The sequence below is a fragment of the Equus quagga genome, chromosome 16 (genome assembly GCF_021613505.1).
Source record: "Equus quagga isolate Etosha38 chromosome 16, UCLA_HA_Equagga_1.0, whole genome shotgun sequence".
NCBI lineage: Eukaryota > Metazoa > Chordata > Mammalia > Perissodactyla > Equidae > Equus > Equus quagga.
The window spans coordinates 64,944,465-64,970,594 of record NC_060282.1 but is presented as its reverse complement, the minus strand read 5'-3'; the positions used below and the strand labels follow the sequence as shown (position 1 = coordinate 64,970,594).

At 37.8% G+C, this 26,130-nt stretch overlaps 1 protein-coding gene across 1 annotated transcript in view; it reads right to left on the bottom strand.

The window, feature by feature from the left end:
- The window catches only part of SGK3 (serum/glucocorticoid regulated kinase family member 3), a 119,604-nt gene extending 93,483 nt beyond the window's left edge, over positions 1-26,121 (bottom strand). Inside the window, exon 1 of the mRNA XM_046641889.1 lies at positions 26,020-26,121. The gene's annotated coding sequence lies outside the window, so the exon portion shown is untranslated. The remainder of the gene's footprint in view (positions 1-26,019) is intronic.
- Positions 26,122-26,130: the final 9 nt, after the last annotated feature.

Genomic DNA, 26,130 nt, shown 5'->3' with positions numbered 1-26,130 from the left:
TCATGAAATTCAGAAATTCAGCAATTGGTGTAACAATTCTGCTTTTGCTCATGTGCAACAAGGGACATGTACAAGAAGTCAATGCTTCTACTAGCCAAAAAATTAGCAATGATGCAAATGTCCATCAAGAGAAGAACAGATAACTAAATTGTGGGATAGGCATATAATGGAATATTATAGAGAAATGAAAATGAATGAACCACATCTGTACACATCAACATGGATGAATGTCACAACACTATGTTAAAAGTAAGTATCAGGATAAATTATTCCATTGTATAAGATTCAAAAAAAATTCAACACTTTATTGTTTAGGGATAAATACAAATGTTGCAAAAGCTAGTTTTACAAAAAGACAAAGGAATAATAAATACAAAGTTCTGTCATAGTTACTTGGGGGATGGAGGGAAAGGCACATGGAGAATATAATGTATTGCTAAAATTCTGTTTCTTAAACATAAATTTTATTTCTTAAACTTATTTCTTAAATTTCTTACATAAGTGTTTGTTTTATCGTTATTCTTTATACTATGAACATATGCTAGGAATATTCTCTTATATGTTTAATAATATGTTAAAAAAAGAGTGAATAGTTTACAAAAAATATTTTAAACAATTCAAATTGGAGTCCACTATATCCCTAGAATGTTAAACCTTTTACTTTTTAAATGAAAAAGTGTAAGCGGAGACTTTTAATAAAAAATGTGTCCATAAAGCTATGTAATATTCATCTTCGAAGTTTAGAGTAAGTCTTCCAAATGCAAGAAATAGCCCAGTAATAAAATAATTTTTTTATCAGATAAATCAAATTTTGCCCATTTTGTTATCAGTTGACCAAAGGTAGTTAATTTCAGAAAGTGCATTAAAGAACAATTTTCTGAACAATACAAAATGGATCCAACCCTTACTCCATATCTTCTTCACCATTCTCTCAGATGAGCATTCACACAACTAGAATATCCAGTGAGAGTTTCATTGGAAATAATTTAATAGCACAATCAGAAGTCCCTAATGGTCAACTCTGACATGACGGGTTTCAAATTGATGAGTCCACCATCTTTGTAAAAGTAACCCAGACAAACTGATGACAATAGTATGTAGGTAGTTTTCAAAATTAAAATTGATGAGCCTGTTCTTTCTACTTGTCAGAGTAGAGAGTTTATTGATCTCAATCTCAGTGGTGTAGAGGGAAATGCAAGTCAGGGCAGGACTGCATTGGTCCTGTGGGTCCCTAGAGACAGTAGGTATTAAGTCAGGTCCAGGAGGACTGTGATGCTGGTGATGCCAGTAACAACCCAGACAAGTCATGCCCCACAAGTAGGATGCGCCCAGCATATTTATAGTACATTAACATAAAAACGAAGAATCTATCAAGGCTTAACATATTTATAAATTCTCCTAGGTAATACCCAAAGCCTAAGCAGCTTGGCAAATAAAATATTTAACAAATTCGGAGCTCCCTCCAGCAACTCACTGTTGTTTTTATCAGTTGCTAATTCAGCACAGACAGGATCAACTCTTTAGAAAGCCCTGAGCATAAATAAATACTCTGTTAGTAGCAGTATCTTTTTGAATTTACTAAAACTATCTCCAAATTAAATCTTCTAAGAATTAGAAGAAAGGATCTGTATTAAAGAACTTTAGTTCTGACTCAGCAGAACATCCTGAGTAAGTAGGAGGGATGTGGGAGGAAAAGGCACTGTGCTAGATGCCTCACATATCTCAATAGAACCAGCAACGTTTATGGAGCCAAGCCCTGGGCTAGGGACCTCACATGCATTCCCTCATGTAATCCCATGTAATAGAAACCCTATGACCCCATTTAACAGATGCAGAAAATGAAACATTAAGTAACTTGTTCAAATTTGCATAGCAATCAGTGGTGCTGGAATTCAAGCCTAGGCCTGTCCAACACTAACACTTGTGTTCTACCTGCCATGCTATGCTGTAAAGCACACTGCATTAATTTTTAATAAAGACTTAGCAAATCAAACAGATTTTTAAAAATTAAATTGCTAAGTGGCTACAAGTTTAAAAGATAAGAGGCTTTTTAGCTTTATACTAAAATGGCACACACGTCAAAGAATTTTAGAATAACATATAACACTATTCTTCCATAACATGGCACCATACCCGATCTCAGTCTTCTCCAGCTTTCTTACTAGTCTAGACCTGGACTTCCCAAAACAGGCATTCTGTACTATTTGCTCAAAAAACTGTATGGCTCTTTAAACTACTTGAAGATAGTCTTTTATTTGTAAGCAATTACTCTGTTAAGAAATTTTACTCAAGTTACTGAAATGGAAAAACTATAGTCATATGTTCAAAACGAAAAAGAACATTAAAATGAGGTTAGGGAATAAAACAGTCTATTTTAAAAGTAAACTCCACACCTTAATATCAGGAGAACTAAAAACTTTCACAAAGCCACATTCAGTATGTGTCATATTATGAATGGTCTCCTGATGTCATACTCTGGATACTTCAATTGGCCATGAGAGACCAATAAACACTGGCCTGTCAAAATCTAAAGTCATAAAGGGAAAAAAACCTTGTTTTTTTAAAATGGGAAACCATAAAAGGTAATTTCAAATCAATATAGCATTCTCTCTATGCCCTCTGGAAAACGGCATGCCAACTAATACTTACACAAGGATTTCATCTTCAAAAATGCATTAACATTGATTAATTAGGTCTCAACAGCCCTGTGTAGGAGAAACATTAGCATATTCCTTCCAATTTTAATGATGTACATGGAGAAACTTGTGAATTGAAAAGTTCAGGAAAAGATTGCTTCTTTTTTTTTATTTAATTTGTTTTGAGGAAGATAAGCCCTGAGCTAACATCTGCCGCTAATTCTCCTCTTTTTGCTGAGGAAGACTGGCCCTGAGCTAACATCCGTGCCCATCTTCCTCTGCTTCATACGTGGGACGCCTGCCACAGCATGGCTTGCCAAACAGTGCGCAGGTCTGCACCTGGGATCCGAACTGGCAAACCCCGGGCCGCTGAAGCAGAACGTGCGAACTTAACCACTGTGCCACCAGGCTGGCCCAGGATTTCTTATTTTAAAATGTTGATATTAAAGATGTTTCACCCCTTTCTCTCAGAATTCACCCCAAAACAAGAGGAAAAACGCAAAACATAACACAATCTCCATACTATACGAAGACAAAGCCTATGGAGGAGTGGGAAATGGACAGAGTGGTAGCAGGTGAAACCTGAGGGCCTGCAAAAGGGACAGTAGGCAGGAACAAGCTGAACGAACATGCAGATTCAGAGAAAAAGCCTAGGACTTGGTGCACAAGGCAAGAGATGTCCTGTAGAAAACAGCTGCTGTTGCTGAAATCTGTGATGGCCCCCATCAAAAAATCTGGTTCACCTCTAGCAAGTTCCACTCAGTTTTTAATGTATTCTTTTAGTGTCTCACAGCAGGCACTTAAAGGACCAAAGTAAAAACAAGATATGAAACAAACAAACTAGAATACATAAAAACAGGAAATAGAATACTAGGAATAGACAAAAGTTTTTACCTACCAAAAAAAAAAAATACCTTCATAGAAACAGAAGATAGAAGCATGAAACAAGAACAAGATGTTTTTTAAAAATAAAATAATTTAAAAAGCACAATCAGAGAATAGGAAAGAGCTCACAGAAAGTAACAACAACAGCTAAAAACAAAAAGTTCAATAGCAAGGTTAGACGATAAAGTTGAGAGATTCTTGTAGAAAGTAGAACAAAAACACCAAGAGATATACAACAAGAAAAAAACACTAAGAAAATTAGGGGACCAATCCACAAGAACAAACACACAACTAACTGAAGACGTAGAAAGAGAAAATATTGAGGATGAAATTATCAAAGAATTTTCCTGAGACATGAACAACATAAATTTCAGATTGAAAAGGCACATGCTTACCTGGCACGATAGCTGAAGAGAGGACCTCATAAGGCAGATCGTTGTAATATCTCAGAGGAGAAGGTCTAAAAAGAAGATCTTAAGAGCTTCCACAGAGGAAGAAAGAGGTCACATACAAAAGTTCAGGAATAAGATTGGCACAGCTTCTTTTTTTTTTTTAAGATTGGCACCTGAGCTAACAACCGTTGCCAATCTTCCTTTTTTTTTTTTCTTTCTACTTTTTCTTCCCAAATCCCCCCCGGAACATAGTTGTATATTTTAGTTGTGGGTCCTTCCAGTTGTGGTACGTGGGATGCCGCCTCAACGTGGCCTGATGAGCGGTGCCACGTCCGCGTCCAGGATCTGAACCAGCAAAACCCTGTGCCACCGTAGCAGAGAGGGCAATAGTAACCACTCGGCCACGGGGCTGGCCCCTGGCACAGCTTCTTAATTGCAACAGTGGAAACTAGAAGACAATGGGGCAATGGCTTTAAAAGTCTGAGGGAAAACTATTTTCAACCAGAGTTCTATAGCCAGCCAAATTATCACTCAAACATGAAGGTAGAATACAGGCATTTTCAGATAACATCAGGTTGAAAAAATTACCTCCCATGTACTCTTTCTCAGGAAGCTACTGGACCACGTGCTCTACCAAAATAACAGAATAAGCCAAAAAAGAAGCAGCAAGGGATCCCACCCAGGTAAGAGGCACAGAGAATTCACAGAATTATAGCTGTGCAGCAGCAGTCCAGATTGGAACCAGAGAACAGAGGACTGTTAAAGGAAGTTTTCCAGAGCGGGAAAAGGAACTGGGAGATTCCAATCCACGAGACTGAACCGTGTGGGAAATCTGTGACAACGCCGTTTCAGGGTTTAGGAAGAGTTAGAGACAAGTTCAAAGAAAATCACTTTTGATGAACAAAACACCCTAGATACTATATGAAGTGGAGAGGATGGAATATTTAGAGCTTGAGTGAGAAGTCTGTGTCCTAAAGTAACATACAATCTAACTGGGCAGCTAATCCAGTTGGATGGATATGATATGAACCAGTGTTTTTCGAACTTTTCTGACCAAGACTTACAGTAAGAAATATTTCTTACATGATCAGTCAGCACACTCATATATATCTATAACTGCAACGAAAGTACATGGAACAATATTACCTCTTTTTATGTACAACATATTTTAATATTTTCTATTCTGGTCTATTTTATTCCAGGTTTTTAAATGCTGGTCGCAAGCCACTAAACTGACTTCAAACGTCACTAATGGGGTGCAGCCCACATTTTTTAAGACAAAAGACTCTGGTATGTTTTATTAAAAAGGAAACACTTCTAGAGTAGAGAATTGGAGGAGCAGGAAGGATAGCAAGAAAATCAGAGACTTGATAAAGTATTTGAACTGAGCTTTCAAGAAAGGATCATAGTTTGACAGGCAGTGAAAGGGAAGAAAGCTATTCCAGGTAAAGGGAAGGTAAGTAAAGACTCAGAAGCAGGAAAACACAGGGTGTGCTAAAGGTATGGTAGAGAAAAGGGTAAGTCTGGATGAAGGAGAGGAGTAGAAAATAGAGGTAGAGAGGTAGGCGGTAGAGACTAACCACGAAAGACTTGACAACTATGCTAAGGAGTCCGATGTTATTCTAACAGCAATGGAAATCCAAGGAGTGGATCCAAGGAAATGTTCCAAGTGGAGGGGGCCAGGGGAGGTGCACTAGCAAACTGCAGTGATGTGTACACGATCTCAATATGATATATTAATTTTATATGCATAAAAATTACATGAATTAAAAACAACATAACATTTGACTAGAAGCTGAGTGTCAGCGAAACAACAGAAGCTTATTTTATTCATTCTGATCTTTTTTTCCTCCTGAAACTTTCAAGAAAGAAAGAAATACATTGATTTGAACAATTTAGACCCTGTAGGAAAGAGCAAGTCCCTGGTAGGACAAAGAGATATCCTTTCTTTTCTTTCATGATCTACTACAGTGACACAAATCGCTCCTTGTTCCTGACATCCAGGCTTAAGAAATTTCTCTCAATTTCTTGAGGGTACCAGGCTGTCTCCCCACTAGGCTTTGGCACTTGCAGTTCCTGTAACGCACAGCCCATCAACTGCCATCAAGCTAGATGTCACTGAGCCTGAGAAGCCTTCCCTGATTCCACAGCTGGATTAGGTGCCCTTGCTATGGGCTCCTGGGCCACTTGCCCTGTCCTAGCACTTTTTAGCCTGGATTATAATTGTTAATTTGTCTTCACAGTTAGACCAGAATCTCCATGAGGGCAGAGGTTATGTTGATTTTGATTATCACCTAAGCCCACCCACTGGTAAAGTGCCTAACCCGTAGTGAGCACTCAATAAATATTTGATGAACACAAGGTTTTTGTTTAGTGTACCAACATATAACTTTAAAGTTTATACTCTGATGCTAAAGCCAAGATTTGAACAATGGAAATCTGCTCTAAGTAAAAACAATCCTTACTCCTGCCTACTCTGCCCGGTAAGTAAACTGATCTAACTGCACAGACTGATTCTGCAGAACTGCTGCCCAAAGTTAGGCTGAATAGGCAAGATGGGGTGAGGAGTTTGGACTTGAATTAATAAAGAGCAATTGTAGGTTAAGAAAGGTCGGCATGCAATTAAAATAGAGCTTTAAGAAGATTAGTCTCTTCTGGTATGCAGGACAGAATGGGGGGAATTCTTTCCTCCAATGTTTTTAGCCATTTTTTAAGGTGTAAGCAGACGACCAGACTAACATGAGCAATCAACCACAAAGGTTCAGTTTGCACAGATGGAGTTTAGTATTCATTAGCTAAAAAATATTTTTTGAGGTTCTGCTACATTCTATGAGCTGTGCTATGTTACAGTCAAATAACTTCATATTCTGTAACCTGACATTTAATGAAATGGATAAAAATTGTTGAGAGTTGAGCCACAGTAATGTCAGCATTCTGGTACAGTAAATGGAGTCTATGATGCTTAAGTACAAACAGGAAAAAGTCGACATAAAATGTCTGAACTTAATAGTATTTTCATAGAACCAAATCACATTTTTCTTATTCTTGTCTTACTTTGTTAGTGCTCTTGTATCAATAAATAATTTTAATGACAACTATGACTCCCACCCCTGGAAATAATCAGAAGCCCTGTTGAAGGTGTCCCAGGGTACCCAAGACTTCCTCATGGGCTGCAAGAGATAATTCCAACACAGTACTGTATTAGGACAGAAGAATCCAGAGTTTACAGCGGAAGCACAGGGGAGAGGCAAGTGGTTCAGTTTTGGGAGGCAGTGTAGGCAGAAAATGAAGCTTAGGGAAGATGTCCTAAAGAAGGTGGCTCTTGAGCTCACTAATGACAGTTATACAAGTCAGTGAACAATAGAGGGACAGTATTCCAAGCACACAGGGGTGAATTAGCATAATGTGTGTGGAAGTAATTACTATTATTGGAGCTGAGAGCATGAGCCTGGAAATGCCAGTAGATAAATAGAGGTCAGAAGATCACAAAGAGCCTGACAGGCCACGTTAAGGACCTTGGACTTGATATTACAAGAAATGAAGAAGGTACTTACACACAGGAATGACAATGGTCAGACACAGAACAGATGCGACAGATTTGAGAAATATTTAGGAGGTAAAATCAGAAGGACTTTGTAAATGATAGGATGTAGACAGTAAGGGAGAAAAGTCTAGAATGCTCCTCAGGTTTCTGGGTAGGTGGTAAAGAGGGAAAATAAAAAGAAGATGAAACTGTTGAAATGTGGGGGTGGGGCATCAGGAAGCGGGGGGTAAAGAAGATATATTTTGTTTTGCACATGTTGAATTTGAACCACCTGTATTGTAGCACTATGTGAAGCTAGTTATCTGGTAGTAAGCAATTGGACACATCAGTCTGAAGGACAAAGGATAAAGGTCAGAATAGGAACCGTGGATTTGGAAGTCATCCGCACAAGATGCGTGTAAAAGAGGAAGAATAACTCTAATTGCCCATAGAGAGCTAGCGTAACCTAAAAAAGGCAATGGGCTAAAGTCAGACACCTGGGCACACAACATCAGGGGAACGGGGTTATCACCCTAATGCTTAGGTCAGGAATCATCTCTAAAGAATCCTGACTGCTAATCTCCAGATCTCCTCCGTTACAGCTCTTTATTACTTAATGAAGGAAAAGTTGTGGTATAGATCTTTCCCTGAGTTATTAACAAAAGAAAGTTAAGGCCATAAAATTTTATCTATTAAGAATATCATTAATTACTGACATTTATTGAGCACCTACTATATCACAAGCACTGTGTTAAGTGTTTTACGAGTATTATTTATCTTAAACTTAATAACAACCCTATGAGTTCTGTCCTATTACCACGCCTATTCTACAGGTGAAGAAACTAATTTATAAGTGATGGACGAACCACTATTTAAACTATGGTCCAGGTAAATTCTGTTAGTATAATCTCTCACAGGAGCTGAAAATAGAGAATACGTCACCAGAGGCAACCTGCTACTTCTATACATAATATTGCCTGTCAATGACATTCGTTCCACTTGTGACCATTTTATAATATAAATTTTATAGAAGTATTCTGTTTTTACATATGATTACACTAAAGTTTGAATAAAGGTTCTATTAAATGCCACAGTCCAAAGACTCAGTCTGCTTTAATTATAAGAGAGAAATATTAAAATTGAAACCTGAGTGGTAAACTTTGACGACAGACATTAAAATAGAAGAAAATTGCTTTTTAAGCTCAAAATGTGACGTCTGTAGTTAACGTCCTCAGATGAAATGAGAAGGTGCTCCTTGCTTTTTCACCTGTAAAAATAAGTCTGAAAGTCAATACTGTCCACTAGGATAGGGTTAGATCTGGTGGGTCCTAGAAAGGCTTAAGAACAAAGAGCTTAAGAGCTGACCAGGGTAATAAAGAATTATCCAACAAATAGTCCTTAACATAATCACTTACCCAGAAACCTTCTCCAAGTGATCCAAGCTCTATATTTTAATGATTAGAAAGTACGTGAGAAGAGAGTTCCATTAAACATATACACCATCCTTTTCATTAAGGATTTGGGAAATCTGTCATTTTTAAGAGAGCTATTCACCCAATAGACCCTTCTACTTCTGTACATACTTACACAATAAACCATAATGACTCATAACCACCATCCGTTACCTAAATTAGTGTTTCGCAACTTGTTTTCCACTTTTCCCTCCTTTAAAAACTGAACTTAAGGCAATGTACACAGAATTATGATAAATAAACTTTAATAGTAAGATTTTAATATTTAAAAAAGGAAAAACCCATAATACATTTGGATAGGTTGCCTCCTGGTTTCTATGAAACCTCAAACTGATATTTAAAGTATATTCTTTTAATAGAGGTGGAAAAAATTGTTTCGGTTCTCATAATTTTAACAATTTTAAAATAAGGTATACTACTGTGAATTGTGATTTAGATTAATAAATATATGTATTTGGTCTTCGTCCATTTCTGCTACAAAGCTCCTAAAATCCTTGGAATTTCCTAAGTGATAAGAGGGATAAAGATGAAATAGGTGTCTTTTGTTATTCACTTAATAAGCCTCTTTCAATCACACCTGAGTTTCTAAGTTTATGTTATAATCAGGTGACTTTTGGAAAGCCTCTGGGTAATTTAAGGATGGGGTAGTTGCCAGGGGAACCAATCTGATTAGATTAGACGTTTAGAACTTTCAACTCTACCCTACCCCCACCTTGAGGGAGGGGAGAAAGGCTGGAGGTTGAATCACTCACCAATGGCCAAGGATTTAATCAATCATACCTACATAATGAAACCTCCATTAAAAACCCAAAGGATGAGGTTCAGGGAGCTTCTGAGCTGGTGCACATGGAGGTGTGGGGAGAGTGGTGCACCATCAAAAGAGGGCGTGGACGCTCCCTCGTCCCTTCCCATATACGTTGCTCTATGCATATCTTCCATCTGGCTATTCCTGAGTTATATCCTTTTATAATAAACTGTAATCTAGTACATAAACTGTTTTTCTGAGTTCTGTGAGCTCCTCTAGCAAATTAATGGAATTGGAGGAGGAAGTTGTGGGAAACTGATTTACAGTCTGTGGTTCAGAAGCACGGATAACAACCTGGACTTACGATTGGCAGCTGGTGGGGGACAAGTGCAGTTATACAGAACTGAGCCCTTAACCTGTGGGATCTCCAGGTAGACAGTGTCAGAGCTGAGTTAAGTTGTAGTATACCCAGCTGGTGTCTCAGAATTGCCCGGTGTGGGAAAAACTACCAAGACATTTGGTGACCAGAATAGAGAAGTGTTCAGAGTATTGCGTGTAGTGTAAAGGAAAATGAGAGAGTTTCTTCCTTTACAACGGCATGAATATGATTCCATCAGCGTTATTTGTGGCCAGACACTGGCTTCCCTTAAAAACAAAGATGACCAACCACAGTGATTCATTCTCTAACAGTCACACCATACATCGACATTTCAAAATGGTCAAAAGGCTCCTAAAATTTAGATCATCGTCAATTTTTACTAGAATCACACAAAGCCAGAAAACAAATACATCAAAAAGCAGCGACAGGTTCTCCAACAGCTTTGCATGATCTGAGCCACACTTCCAACATGCTTTTCACTGTGATTCCTGCAGTGAATTCCACGAGTACATTTTAGAACTTTTGCAAGTTAAGTTAGAAGTACTTGTTCACCTCAATTCATCTCTGGTGAATGGCTGTGCGGAACTCCAAATTTAAGTACAACCGCATTACTGTTCTCTGATTAGTTGTAGAATAATTCGTGGATTCATGGCAATGCCAGGCTAAATGACACTATGAAGAAACCCTTTGTTTTCAAATAAATCAGTGGTTGGCTTTAGATAATGCTATAAAGAATCTTATTAATGCAGTGTACCCTAGTAAAAATTGTAAAAGTTGAGAACAACTAAAACTTCCACCTCTATTAAAAGAATAATCTTTATTTAAAGCTTTTTTTTTCTACATGAATTTAACAGAACTACAGAATTTTAGAAGTGGAAGGAACTTTGAATAGTTTACAAAGAAAATCAAGTCACTTGCTAAGCATCACTTAGCAAATTTAACACTATAACCTGGGCCTTCTAAATTCCCTAGCCAAGGCTGTTAAATACTATAGGATATTATGGACAGGTTAATATCAGCCAACATTTATCAAGTGCCTACTTTGTGCCCTTCATTATGCCAAGTATTTCCACATCTATCATCTCTTCCCTAAGTCAGCTCCTAAGATTCACTCCTTTGGACAGCCAGTGTTGCCAAGAGAGAACACTGCTACACGATCTAAATGGAAAGAGGTAATTCAATTATTGTAATAGCTACACTCCTGATGAAGATGTGTTCCAACAACATACTTCACTCTCATAAATTTCCCCCCCCAAAGGTAGATACAGATTTAGAAAGCCTAGGAATGCATTTCTGGGTACTGGCCTCTTTGCCAAGGACCTATAAAAACTTCTGCAGCTACCCCTCCTCCTTCACCCACTTCTTTACTTTTTCCACTATCACGTTCTTTTTGATTCTTCTGTAGCTGCTGTTTGTTCTCCAATCTATACTTTCTCCTGAACTTCCATCCCTTTGATAATCTAGCCATCTAGATAAGTTAGAAATGATGTAGAATTTCTCCTCTACATTCTGACCCATACCCTTATAGTTACCTAAGCCAAATGGCCTTCCAAAATGGTCACTGTTAGATGACAGGATTTATTAAATGAGAGATCACTCTAATTACAAATACAGTTTTAAAAAAACACTAAAATGTGGGTATTCGCTTTTTAATAATTTCAAAACAACAGTCTGTTTTGTTTTTAAAATACAGAATAATTTCTATGTGTGTTCCAAGGCCAAGTCAAATTATACTGTCTTCACAAACACACGGTGCTAAAATATCCAAATATTTTTAGTTGAGAAAAAGAATGTACTGATATTCCTATGTTGATACATTTTAAAGTGTCTCTACTAACTGGATCACACATGGCTTTTCTATCACTGCGAATCTGGAAATGTGTATTTCATAGAATTCTTACAGGTGCAGATCAAATAACCTTACCATGAAAAACAAGGAAAAAAATTTAACCATTTCCTAATTCTGGTTAGCATGAAGATGTGGTGCTGTTTGTTACATTGTTTGAAGCTGTCATCTCAACCACACATTAGCAAATAAACTTTCAATTCCTAACAAATAAGTTATCAAATAGGAATGTTAATTTATTTGAGATGAATGTCAATACTGTTTGAGAAAACATTCTAGTGCACTTTGCTAGCATATCCTATCACATAGACACAAAAGAATCGTGGACCTGAGAAAAGAACACTGAACTTAAGTTACATTTAAATTTTAATATTCAAAAGTAATGAAAGTAAATAATCTTCTTTCTTTTTTTTTTTTTTGAGGAAGATTAGTCCTGAGCTAACATCGGCTGCCCATGCTCCTCTTCTTGCTGAGGAAGACTGGCCCTGAGTTAACATCTGTGCCCATCTTCCTCTACTTTATATGTGGGATGCCTGCCACAGCATGGCTTGACAAGCGGTGCCATGTCCACACATGGGATCTGAACTGGCAAACCCTGGGCCACCAAAGCAGAATGTGTGAACTTCACCGCTGCACCACCAGGCCGGCCCCAATAATTTTCAAATTTAATTTTGTTTAAATAGCCCGCTAAAACAACATTATAAGTTTGCATTTGAGTCTTTTATCTTGATAGTAAGTTTTCATATTTATATTAATACGAAACATTAAAATAATACTTTAAAAGTATTAAGTGGAACAGCTAGACAAAAGATCAACAAGGAAGGAGAAGACATGAACAACACTATAAACCAGCTAGAGCTAACAGCCATGTACAGAACATTCCTCCCAAGAAGAACAAAACATACATTCTCTCATGTCCACACAAAATATTCTCTAGGATAGCTTATATGGTAGGCCACTAGAAGGCCTCATTACTTGAAAAGGATGGTAATCATACAAAGTTATGTTCTCAGAAAACAACGGATTTAAATTAGAAAGCAATAACAAAAGGACATTGGGTAAATTCACAAATATGTGCAGACTACACAACATATTGTTAAGTAACCAATGGGTCAAAGAAGAAATCACAAGAGAAATTAGGAAATACTTTCAGACAAATGAAAATGAAAACACAATATACCAAAACTTCTAGAATTCAGCTAATGTAATGTTTGGAGGGAATTTTATAGCTGTGAATGCCTGTATTAAACTAACAGCCTAAACTTCTACCTTAAGAAACTAGAAAAAGAAGAGCAAGCTAAACCTAAAGCAAGCAGATGGAATAAAGTAATAATGACTAGAGCAGAAATCAATGAAATAGAGAACAGAAAAACAATATAGAAAATCAATGCAACCAAAAGATGGTTCTTTGGAAAAAATCAACAAAATTGGTAAATCTTTAGCTAGACTGATTAAGAAGAAAAGAGAAGACTCTTCACTAAAATAAGGAATGAAAGAGAGAACACCACTACCAAACTCACAAAAGTAAAAGAGAAATTTAAGAGAATACTTTGGACAATTGTACACCAACAAATTAGATAACCTAGATGAAACAGGCAAATTTATAGGAAGAAAAAAATTACCAAAACTAACACAAGAAGAAATAGAAACTATCTGAACATACATATAACAAGATATTGAATTAGTAAACAAAACAAAACAAACAAAGAAACAAAACTTCCTAGAAAGAAAAGCCCAGGTCCAGATAGCTTCACTGGGGAATTCTACCAAATGTTTAAAGAATTCTTCACAAATAATTCACTAAATCTTCCCCCTTAAAAAAATAAAAATTAAAAAAAAAGGAAAAAACTTATTCAATAAGGCCAGTATTATCCTGATACCAACACCAAATAAAGGTACCACACACACAAAAAGAAAATTATACATCAACACAGGTGCAAAAATCCTCAACAAAATACTAGCAAACCAAATCCAGCAACATATAAAAAGGATTATATACTATGACCAAATGCTATTTATCCCAGGAATGAAAAGTTGGCTTAACATCTGAAAAGCAATCAATGTAATACACTGTATTAATAGAATAAAAGATAAAAACCACATAATCATCTCAATAGATGCAGAAAAGGAATTTAACAAAATCTAACACCCTTTAATGATAAAAACACAAAAACTAGGAATACAAGAGAATTTCCCCAAGCTAATAAAGAGCATCTACAAAAAATCTACAGCTAACACCACATGCAATGGTGAAAGACTGAATGCTCTTCCCCCGAGATCAGGAATAAGACCAGGATATGAGCTCTCTTCACTTGTATTCAACATTGTACTGAAGGTTCTGGCCAGAGCAACTGGGCAAGAAAAAAAAATTATAAAAGGCATTCAGATTCATAAGGAAGAAGCAGAACTATCTCTATATGCAGACGATATGATCTTGTATATAGAAAATCCTAATGAATCCACCAAAAAACTATTCAAACTAATAAATAAGTTCAGCAAGATTGAAGAATAGAAGATTAATATTCAAAAATCAATTGTACTAATATGTCAATTATATCTTAATAAAAAATCAATTGTATCTCTAAATAGCAGCAATGAGCAGACATTAAATGAATTAAGGAAAGAATTCCATTTTAAAAAGCATCAAAAAGAATAAAACACCTAGGAACAAATTTTAACAAAAGAAGCATAAGACTTATACACTGAAAACTACAAAATATTGTTGAAAGAAATTATAGAAGACCTTAATAAATGGAAAAACAACTCTTGTCGATGGACCTGAAGACTAGTCATCATTAAGATGGCAATACTCTCCAAATTGATCTATAGATTCAATGCAATTCCTATCAAAATTTCAGTTGCCATTTTTTCATAAATTGACAAAATGATCCTAAAATTCAGATGGAAATGAAATAGACCCAAAATAGACCAATCTTGAAAAAGAAGAACAAAGCTGGAGGTCTCAAACTTCCTGATTTCAAAACTTACTACAAAGCCATGCTAAGCTAATTAAGACAGTGTGACCTTAAGATAGATAAATCAATAAACCAGAATTGAAAGTACAGAAATAAACCTTTACACTTACAGTCAATTGTCTTTTGACATGGATGCCAAGATAATCCAATGGAGAACGAACACTCTTTTCAACCATTGGTCCTGGGACAACTGGATATCCACATGCAAAAGAATGAAGTTGGACCCTTATGTCACACCATAAACAAAAATTAACTCAAAGTAGATCATAGATCTAAAAGTAAGAGCTAAAACTATAAAGCTCTTAGAAGAAAACACAATAGTAAATCTCTGTAACCTTGGGTTAGGCAATAATTTCTTAGATGATAACGACACCAAAAGCACAGGTGACAAAAGAAAAAACAAATTGGACTTCATCAAAATAAAAACTTTTGTGCTTCAAGGGAAATCATAAAGAAAATGAAAAAGAAAACCCGCAGAATGGAAGAAATATTTGTAAATCATATATCTAGTAAGTAATGTGCATCCAGAATATATAAAGAACTCCTACAATTCAACAAAAAAGACAAATATCCCAATGAAAAAATGGGCAAAGTATCTGAATAGACATTTGTCCAAAGAAGATATACCAATGGTCAATAAGCACATGAAAGATACTCCACACTACTAGCAATTAGGGAAATGCAAACCAAAACCACAACAAGATACCACTTCACACCCACTAAAGCGATCAAAATCAAAAAAACAGACAAGTGTTAGTGGGGATGTGGAGAAATTTGAACCCTCACACATTACTGGTGCGATTGTAAAACACTGCAAACACTGGAAAACTGGCAATTCCTCAAAAAGTTAAACACTTACCACAAGACCTAGCAGCAATTCTGCTCCTAGGTATAGACCCAAGAGAAATAAAAACATATATCCACAGAAAAACTTGCATATGGATATTCATAGCAGCATTATTCATAATTTCCAAATAGTGGAAATAACCCAAATATACATTAACAGATGAATGAATAAGGAAAATATGGTATACTGATACAATGGAAAACTTTTCAGCAATAAAAAAAAAATGAAGTACCACATGCTATCATGCGAATGAACCTTAAAAACATTATGCTAAATGAAATAAACCAGTCATAAAAGACCACATACTATATGATTCCATTTCTTATGAAATATCCAGAACAGGCAAATCTATATAGAGAAAAAGTAAACTCATGGTTGCCAAGGGCTGGGGGATGAGAGTTACTGCTAAATGAGTCTAGGGTTTCTTTTGGGGATGATGAAAATGTTCTGAAAATAGATAGTGACAATGGCTGCACAACTCTGGGACTAAACCACTGAACTTTACACTTTAAAAGGTGAATTTAATGGCATGTGAATTAAGTCTCAATAAAGCTGTGTTTAGTTGTCTTTTTTTTTTAAGCATTAAGTGTTAAGAGACTCTGGAGTATGCTATGAGTTTATTCTGCCCTCTCCATTCACTATCCATGACCTTTTTAAACTTCTCTAATCATTTGACTTTCCTTAGTATCTTTCTCAACATCTTTGCCCAGAACATAAATACATTTTATTAGATAACAGAATCACGGGAACTCGGACCTAAAATGTTCTTTCATTCTTACTTGGTTAACAAGAGCTCATCCCAGTATGTGCCAAGATACACCATATATCTGCATTAGCTAATATCTAACAAAAATCAACAAAATGTTGGATTGTACCTGCTGACTGCTCTATTTCCAAGGATTAATATAAGTGGTGCTAGTTATCATCATTAAGGGCTTTTAGAATATGACAACAGCATTTGTTAGAGTTGGCAAAGTTCACTGGACACAGGTTGCTAACAGTCGGAGTCTGACAGCTCTACAGATAACACAAGACATTCAAATTCTGTAGGTTCAGAATTTAACACATTCAGTAATTAAACTTAGAATTTTAAGTCCTTTTCTATTAGGCAAGAAATATATGATATTTAACCCAATTTCAGTCAGCTTTCTTCTTGAAATATGGCAGTAGTTTCTAAATTAAAACATTAATATAAATACCAGAATAAGAAAGTAAAAATTAAAAGCCAGTTTTCACACTCATTTATCCAGTGCCTCATCAGCAGATGGGCATCTGAGTTATCTGTGAATCAATTCCGTGTGTTCTTTCTGACGAGGGGCTTGAGAGTGGGCCTTTACCAACCCTTCTCAGAGGCTCAGGGCCCTCCCGGTAGATCCAGGTAGACCTGTTCATCAGCCCTGCCCCGTGTTGGCCACACACAGCTACCTTCAAGACCTCACTAAACCCCGATTTTCTCATCTGTAAAATAAAACTACCCACCTACCCCACAGAGTTATTATGAGAAGTTAATAAAATAAAGTCTCTAAACTATCCAGCACATGGTAGGTACTCAATAAATATTAGTTGCTTTCTCTTTGCTCTCCACAGAGTAAAATACAGGTCACAAATGACAAAAACTACAAAAATCCTGATGAAAGAAACTATTTGGTTTAACATGTACTGAAAATAGCAGAATTATCTAAACGCTAAAAGAAAACCAAGCTTTATTTTCTAAAAGCACCAAACTCAGTTAATCCTAAGTAGGTAAATTATAACCATGATGATAAGATAGAAGACACCATGGGGAAAAAAATCAACTAACTTTGTACTAATTGTGCTGGTATTGTCTAACAGTTTTATTAGGAAGCAAGCGAATATCCAGTCAGCAGAATACCGCAGATAATTTCAATCAAACAGCTCTTCCAATAAGCCAACAATTACTCAAGGTTTGGCCGTACTTGCAGTTATCAGAATTTCCTAAGGGAAGCTTCATAATGAATCTTAGTCACAGCACTTGAGCGCGCTGACGGGGAACGAGGCCAGGTCAGGATGCGGCAAAACACTACTAGTCCTTTGAGACTAGACTACACATGCATTTTTTTTTTTAAGATTGGCACCTGAGCTAACATCTGTTGCCAACCTTTTTTCTTCTTCTTCTTCTTCTTCTTCTCCCCAAAGCCCCCCAGTACATAGTTGTATATGCCAGCTCTAAGGCCCTCTGGCTGTGCTATGTGGGACGCTGCCTCAACATGGCCTGAGAGCCCTGCCATGTCTGCACCCAGGATCTGAACCTGTGAAACCCAGGCCGCTGAAGGGGAGAGCGCGAACTTAACCACTCGGCCACAGGGCCGGCCCCTGCACATGCATTCTTAAAAAAGGACTTAAAACAACGACTTTTCTAAACACATATGGAAAAGGAACAACAGAATACACAGATCTATTTTTTAAAAGCTAGGGAATCCAAAGACATATTTAAAACAATGTTTACAATAGGTTACATATTCATCTGGTTCAAAAACCAAGAAAATAAAAAGAGAAGTCCACTTCCCATCCAGTCCTCCTCACCCAGTCCCAAATAGATAAACACTGCTAGTTTATGTATCCTCCCAGAGTCTCTGTACACTTATGCAAACACATCAAAAACATATAATTTTTTCCTTGTTTTTCTACACAGAGGTAGCAATTCACAAACATCTTTCTGCATCTCAAAGGCAAATTTTTAATCCTAAAATGTCCAATGAAAGTAACTAATAATTCAATGGGACAGGGACTTTTGTTCACACTTGAGTGGACTTTTAAAGGAGGAACAGAAATAAATGATGTTAATGTTAGTGGGAATCAGAAATAAAGGAAACCTAAAGAGGAAGACAAAATTCAAAGGGAAAAGGGGTCATAGTCTTATAAATCTCTTTAAAACTTTTCTCTGCTAAAACATTGGAATGTCTTACCTTTCATTAATTTAAAAAAAATCATTCCCTTACAGACAAAAAATAGATAAGATAAACTAAATAGTCAAGGGGGCGGGGCGGCGAGGTAAAAGGAGATCAATTAGAAAAGAGAGAAAAGTACTTATGTTGAACTGACCAAAACGTCAACTATGCACAACTATGTACACCCAGAACTACAAAACTAAGAGCCATGTTTTAAAATTGTAGCAAAGTCTTAACTTCTGAATGTTTATTAACAGGAGTCCCAGCTCAAATAAGCAAATAATATGGTACTCTCGTGTTTAAGCCATCATCAATTTTAGTACCATGTTGTTTGGAGGCTGAAAAAAAACGTCTCTTCAAAACCTTTCTCATTAATGTTCGTGAAAAAACAGGCCTTTGCTCCCAGCGTAGTTTAAGCAGCTGTTGGCTCGGTGCGGAGCTCCTCATGCTGTCTGCCGAAGCACCTTCGCAGGTGAGCTGAAGCCGGTGTGAAGTCAGCCCCGTGGGCCTCATCCCCCAGCTCTACCTCCCGTGAGAGTCTCCAGCCGCAAGGCAACCGAACGTTCCTGCAACCAGTACTGCCGCTTCTCCAGCCCCAAGGATGGAAGGCTGATCCATTTTTCTCACCAACGCATATCTCTGCTAATGAAAATGTGGCAGGAAAGGGTTTGGAACCCTAACATACCACTCTCAAAGACTGCTAAGCTTTGGTCTAAGATAGTCTTCTCAGTCTTCAACTTACTTAAAAACAAAGAGGTAAACGAAATATCTAGAATTTCGGATGTATTTTCTGAAGAGAACCGTGGTCTTACCTAGGAGTTAGCTTTGAAGAACAAAACACTCTCTATTCAATGCATAATATGGCTGACATCTTCGATAGGAAAACAAAAAGCAGCACAAAACAATGCAATTGCAATGACGTGATCCAAAAAAAATTATAAATAGTTTTAAATTTTATTGTATATGCCAATACTTAAGGAAAAACAGCTTATTTAGAGAAGAGGAGGTGGGTGGAGACTTCTGCGGAAATTTTGAAAGCAATTACTGGGTATTCTCAAGGGCTTTGAAGGTTGAAACCACTAGTTCTTTTTAATGTCTACCTTTCCTCCTAAACTAAAAGCTTTCCTTTTCTTTATTAAAGGCTTTTTCTTAACTGTATCACCATGATTAGTATCTTTTCTGCTCAAGACCAAAATGAAGACAGTGGGAGAGAGAAAGGACAGGGAGAAATTTTCTTAAAGCAAAAGCTGGAAAAAGAGGAAAAAAGAACACGGTCAAAAGGGGACTAAATTCTCAGAACGGTGGTAAGGCTGCAAAAGGACATAGGAGGAAAGTGTAGGCGACAGCTTGTGCACATGCGCAGTGGGAGAAGAAACAGGGGGTGGAGAGTTGTTAGCCCTGTCTGGAAAAACTGGTGGCGTTAGTAACTGAGGAGTTGTATGCACAAAATTATACTAAGTGTTACTAACTCTGAGACAGCCTCTAATCTAATAGGATCACAAGAAACATCAAGGCCACCTATTCCTACCATTGGTGGGAGCTTTGTCAAACCAATTACTTCAAACAATGTACTTATCTTAGGAAATTATTTCAAAACATGTAAAGTTTAGCTGTTCTAATTTTTAATGAATTCAACACTTTTTCCTTGGTTCGAGTCTATTATTTCTGCTGCTTCTTTAGTGATCACAATCAATCATATGTGAGTATTCTATCACTGCTCTTCTTAAATATCGTGTACTTTAGCTGTACTTAAAATATAAATATACACTGACCTCCAGTAGAAGAATATATGCTTTATGCTGATTTGGATGGAGTTGTCAGTCCATCCACACACCGTCACCTCACTCCCTTTTATGAGCAGTAGTATAAATTTCCAAGAGTATTATCCAGGTTTGGGGAATGGCAGGTGGCCAGGAAACACAGTAAAATAACTGGTTCAAAGGTGCATGGAATCTATGACGTTGGTTGGCTACATAAACATGATTCTCTAACCAACAAAGCAAGCCTGTATAAGAGAAAAATTTTTTAATGGCATTGAAAATATGGATATGCACACACAAATAAAAGTTTAGAAAGATACACTCTAAAATGCTAAGTGACTATTGAGTGGTAGGTTTACCGGTGATTCTTATTTTCTCTTTTTCTCCTTTTAATTTTTCTTAAAAAATGTATTACTTTGGTGACTTAATATATTTTAAAAGATACAAAAGAGTAAACATACAAATATAGAAAATGGATACATTATTAACTATAAACTGGAATTCCATGCAGCTGTCAAAACTAATGATGTCGATCTACAGATGTCAATGATAAAGTGTTAAATAAAAAATACAAGAACAAATTGTGTAGAATGATTCCTATTTTTTAAAACCTCCATGTACGTTTACAGATACGCAAATTTAAATAAGCATGGGAAAAGATCTAGACAGATATAAAAACTTAGCAGTGGTTATCTTTGTGGGTAAGATTAGAATGGAGAGGACTTAGTTCACACGCTTCTCAACTGCTTGAATTTAAAGGCATGCATGCCTTCATAATTAAAAATAATGCTTAGAAAATATAAGAGACAAACTAAAATAAAAATAGGAAAAAAGTGATGTACAGTGTTTTCTTGAGAAACTAAGGATATGATTCCTGTATTCCCTTGTAGCTAGTCCTATGTATAATATACGTGTACATTGGATTATATAGTCTATACACTGGTCTTATATATATGTTTGCATGTGTGGATGCTGAGTTGGAAACCAGATCACTTTAAGTTAACTTTAATCTATTTTTATTTTTTAATTTTATTTTTAAAGATTGGCACCTGAGCTAACAACTGTTGCCAATCTTCTTTCTGCTTTTTCTCCTCAAATCCCCCCGGTACATAGTTGTATATTTTAGTTGTGGGTCTTTCTAGTTGTGGCATGTGGGACAGCACCTCAGCATGGCCTAATCAGCAGTGCCATGTCTGCGCCAAGGATCTGAACTGGGAAACCCTGGGCCCCCGAAGTAGAACATGCACACTTAACCGCTGCGCCACCGGGCCAGCCCCAGTGTCATTTATTTAAAATCACAAAACAGGGGCCAGCCCAAGGCCGAGTGGCTAAGTTCTCATGCTCTCCGTTGGTGGCCCTGGGTTCCCTGGTTCAGATCCTGGGCGCAGACCTGCACACCACTCCTCAAGTCGTGCTATGGCAGCATCCCACACAGAAGAACTAGAATGACCTACAACTAGGATATACAACTATGTACTGGGGCTTTGGGGAGAAAAAATAAATAAAAAGAGGAAGATTGGCAACAGTTGTTAGCTCAGAGCCAATCTTCTTCACCAAAAAAACAAAACAGTGAAAAGAATGACATTATTATTTCAACATTATAGGCATTCCCCAAAAAGAGTAAGCCTTTAAAAAGATACCAAATCCAGACCTTTACTCAGCCAAAAGCCTGTCAAATCATCCCTACTGTGAAGTTAAAAGCCACCAAACCAGCTCTCTACATTTTAATTATCTCCAAGCAAACTCATTTCGTGGCCTGAAGAAACAGCTACCTATAATGACACTTCTGCACTTGGTAGCACAAAGGAACTCTGCCCGCCAATATCATATGTCAATAGATGTTTCTAATCCTTCCCGGACTTTCTTTGATCCCATATAGGTCTTCCCCACATTTATGCACCGGTTGGGGGAGGCACAGCAGCTCTCTGCATGAATTCTCCGTCATGAGATCTCACTAACATCTTTTCTTTCACCCACACACCTCCTATGTTCCATTTTACGCATGTATTATCAATCTCTTACCCTACAACAATTCCCCTTATAAATCACCCTTCTCTCACTCATCTCCCACTTCCACCAAAGAAAAACAGATTTTGGTTTTGAAAAATAGAAGAAATAGTGACTGCAAGGAGACAAACTAAGGCAGGTTTCCCAGACCTGCGGGAAATAGGAAAGGCCCTGAGAAATTGGACAAGGGCAAGGATATGGTACACTGCCCTAATTCCCTTTGAAAACTCTCTGGCTCGGCTGCAGACAGGGTTCAAACCATAAAATTTTACTGGTTGATGCTCTGAATTGGCCCTCAACATCTGATTTCCATGTTGTCTTCCTCGGCAATGACAATGAACTCAAAGTCAGTATTGAGTTAAAATTACTTTGACATGAATTACAAGATGTGGAATTAGCACCTCTTAGGTTTTCCTTTTTCCTCCATGAAATAGAAAAAAAAAGTGAAATGAGAACAAAGACTTCACCATAAGGAATAGAATAGGTAAAGGAAAACAGACAGCGGAGTCCCTTAAAATAATGTGGGAGCTGTTTCTGTCAGGAATAACATGTTACATAATTTGAGTTTCATGAATCAGCAGTTTAGTCAGTAATTTACATGAATTAAAAAAAAGGAGAGAAAAAACATGAGGATTGGAAAAGGTAAAGTGGTTTCCGAAACAAGGCAGGTTTCAAGAGTATTTTATTCCACCCACACACAGAAGAACGTTGACAGGCAGATGACTCAGTCTGGCTTCATTAAGGGTTTCTTACCACTTAATATCCCTCATGGGAAAGGCCACCCCATCTCTCATTTCTCCCTGAAAGTCCTTCTCAATACCTCCCACTAGGTAGTGGCCATATTTTCCTCTCTAATTGAAGGTTATCCGTCTGGAGGTCACATACTTTAGGATACAGAGGGTTATGCTTGAAGGATATAAATAGTTGAGGGGTTTTTGTTTTTCAAAAAAAAGACCCTTTATACTACAGTAATTGCAACATTTCAAAAAACACAGTAGTGATGTCAGACACTTAAAAAAACACCCCTATGTTCATTGTGTTTGAGTTTGATCATAAATCTAAGTTGCTTAACTGAGTTCATTCACATTGAAAACCTGTAGTGATTTGTCGTCCTTAACATAGACCTTAATGAGTAGGGAGAGACAAGAAAGCTGTCAACACAAATATTAAGACCATGTGTGCAATCCAAGCATTCTCAAAATCAGAGAAAAAAAGCAGGATGTTTGAAAGAGAAAAAAAATAAGCAACCTATTTGCTTTTTCAAAAAACCAGAGATGCTAAATCCTAAGAAATTAGGCTAAAAGGCATTCTCATCTCTTTTGTAGAAAATATGTTGTATCAGATACTGTTTGAAATAAGAGAGAGACACTGGTTTCGGCCTGGAAATCTCAGGTACAAATCAATTATGGTACTTGAGAGGCATAATGTTTTAAAACAGCAAGAAATCTGAAGGCATTTGGAGTCATTCATTTCACAAATGTTTATTACAGGCTGGTACATGCCAGGCACTGTGCACACACCTGCTCTCTATTCAGGCCATGCCCAGCAATCCTGGCTAAAGCACTATAACATTTCCATGCCTCAGTTTCCTCATCTGTAAAAACAGTACTGAAAAATGGCCACCAACCTTACAAAGTCTTTCTGAAGAGCACACGAGTATGTCTGGAAGCACTCTGTAAACCATGAAAGTGTTAGTTTGGCTGAATTGAATTCGTGAATGCCACTAATGTCTGTTGCACCATCAATTACATGAGAGGAAAGTGAGCCTTCTTGCTTCCAGGAGACACTCCATAATCCTATTAAATAAAGCCTAGAGTCTCATTTAATCATCTCCCTGGAAATTTAAATATATGAAAGACAGAGAAAGAGAAAGCTAGAAAGAGAAAGAAAGCTAGTACGACATGCAGATTTTGACATTAGATTCATAATAGCTACAATGACAAGAACCAAGTCTATTTTATTCACCGTTTTGGGTCTTTATCAATCTGGCCATTAGGCCAAGGCATTCATTTGAAAAGGGCATTTTATTCTGGAAAAATATCCTCTCTATATATCTGCAAATCACAAAATGGACACCTGCAAGGTTGACCCATCAACTCAATGTTACTAACAGAAAATGGCAGTAAGATTGCAAAGCATATGTTATATGAATGTGTACAAATAATAACCTTCTATTTTATAGTACATTTCAAGTTCAATCGGACCCTCAAATCTAAACTACAGTCATATCAATTGTCAAACAGATTAGGAACAAAGCTCATTTTAAAAACAAAATTAGGCTCAATGAAGTGGCAGTTGAAGAAATGGGGAAGTTCTGGTCTCTCCAGAGTTAGCAAACTACCACCCGATGAGAAGAACCATCTTACGGAAGATGCTGGGGATCTGGCCAAAGATCTGCAAGGAAGAAGTCTCATTCCCCAGCTCCAGACTCCTTTCCCCCAGGGAGTGGAGGGCTGGCGGCTTCTCTCACAGCAGTGGTAGCCAAGCGGGCCAGCAGGCACACCCAGTCCTAAAATATGCCTGAAACTTCCTCTAATGTTTCCAGCTCTTGCAGTGACAGTCAGGGAACCGAAGTATGCACAGCCTCTTTATTGCTAGAACCGCTATAATTTAATATTGAGCTAATAATTTGAGTTAATATTTATAAAGCACTTAGAAAGAGCCCAGCACATAGTAATAGCTATCTAAGTTTTCATTGAATAAATAAGGCACTTTCCAGATTGGTTGGGTGAATTCTTAACCTAGTGACAAAGTACAGAATCAAAATACACAGCAATCTAAATTTTTTTTTACCTTGATAAAGATTTAGGAACTGTAGTGCTCTGTATTTATTCCCACATTTCAAGTGTACCCTATATAGTCTCTTGTGCAGGTCTAAAATTATACTCATGGTTCAGAAATCAATGTGCACAATTAAATAATGAAAGAGTTCAAGTTTCAAGAGATGAATTCTCTTTCCTCTCTCTCCAAGTAACCACCACTAAAAATGACAAACTCTAAAAATCTCAAAGCACTCCTAGATGTACAGCCGAATGCTAAAAGTGTGGGAATAAACAGAGACAAATTCACTTGAAAAGAGACGGAAAGGGTTCAAATCACAAGAGAACTTAAGGGATAGCAATGGCATTAAAGTCTCAAGACACCAGGTCCGCTGACAACAGGTTGATTCCCGTGCCCTCCACTCCCGAGGCCTCCTCCATCCCTGATCCTCGCAGGTGACCCGCAGCCACTTTCGACCTCAGGTTGGGGTCTCCCTCCCTCCCCGTTCCCAGCTCCTCTTCGCTCTGAAGGTGCGCACGGGTTAACACTGTCGGTCCACCGACACCACTCGGGCGTTTAGGAATCAAAAAGCAGAATCTGAATCCACCACGGGGAGACAAAGACCACAAACTCTGAGTCGGGTGCTGAGGCGAGGGTATTGCTTTTCCCCTTCCGACCAACTCGGAGGTTTCCGGGCGGAGGTGCGGAGAGCTGCCAGGGGACCCGGGAAAGTCACGTTTGCTCCGTGGAGCGGCGGCAGTCGAGGCCCGTGCACCCCCCGCCGCGCCCCATCTCACCCGCCCGGGGACCTCGGGCTGCGGTCCGGACGCGCGCGGCCCCTGCCGCCCGCCCCCGCCGTGGGTCGCCGCGGCCCCACACCTACCCGGCTCCGCGGGGCTCCTCCCGGCGCGGCGGGCGCGGAGCCGAGCGCACCCGCGCTTCCTCCTTCCCGGCAGGGCCGCCGGGCGCCGGCGTTTCCTCCCTGACGCGTCAC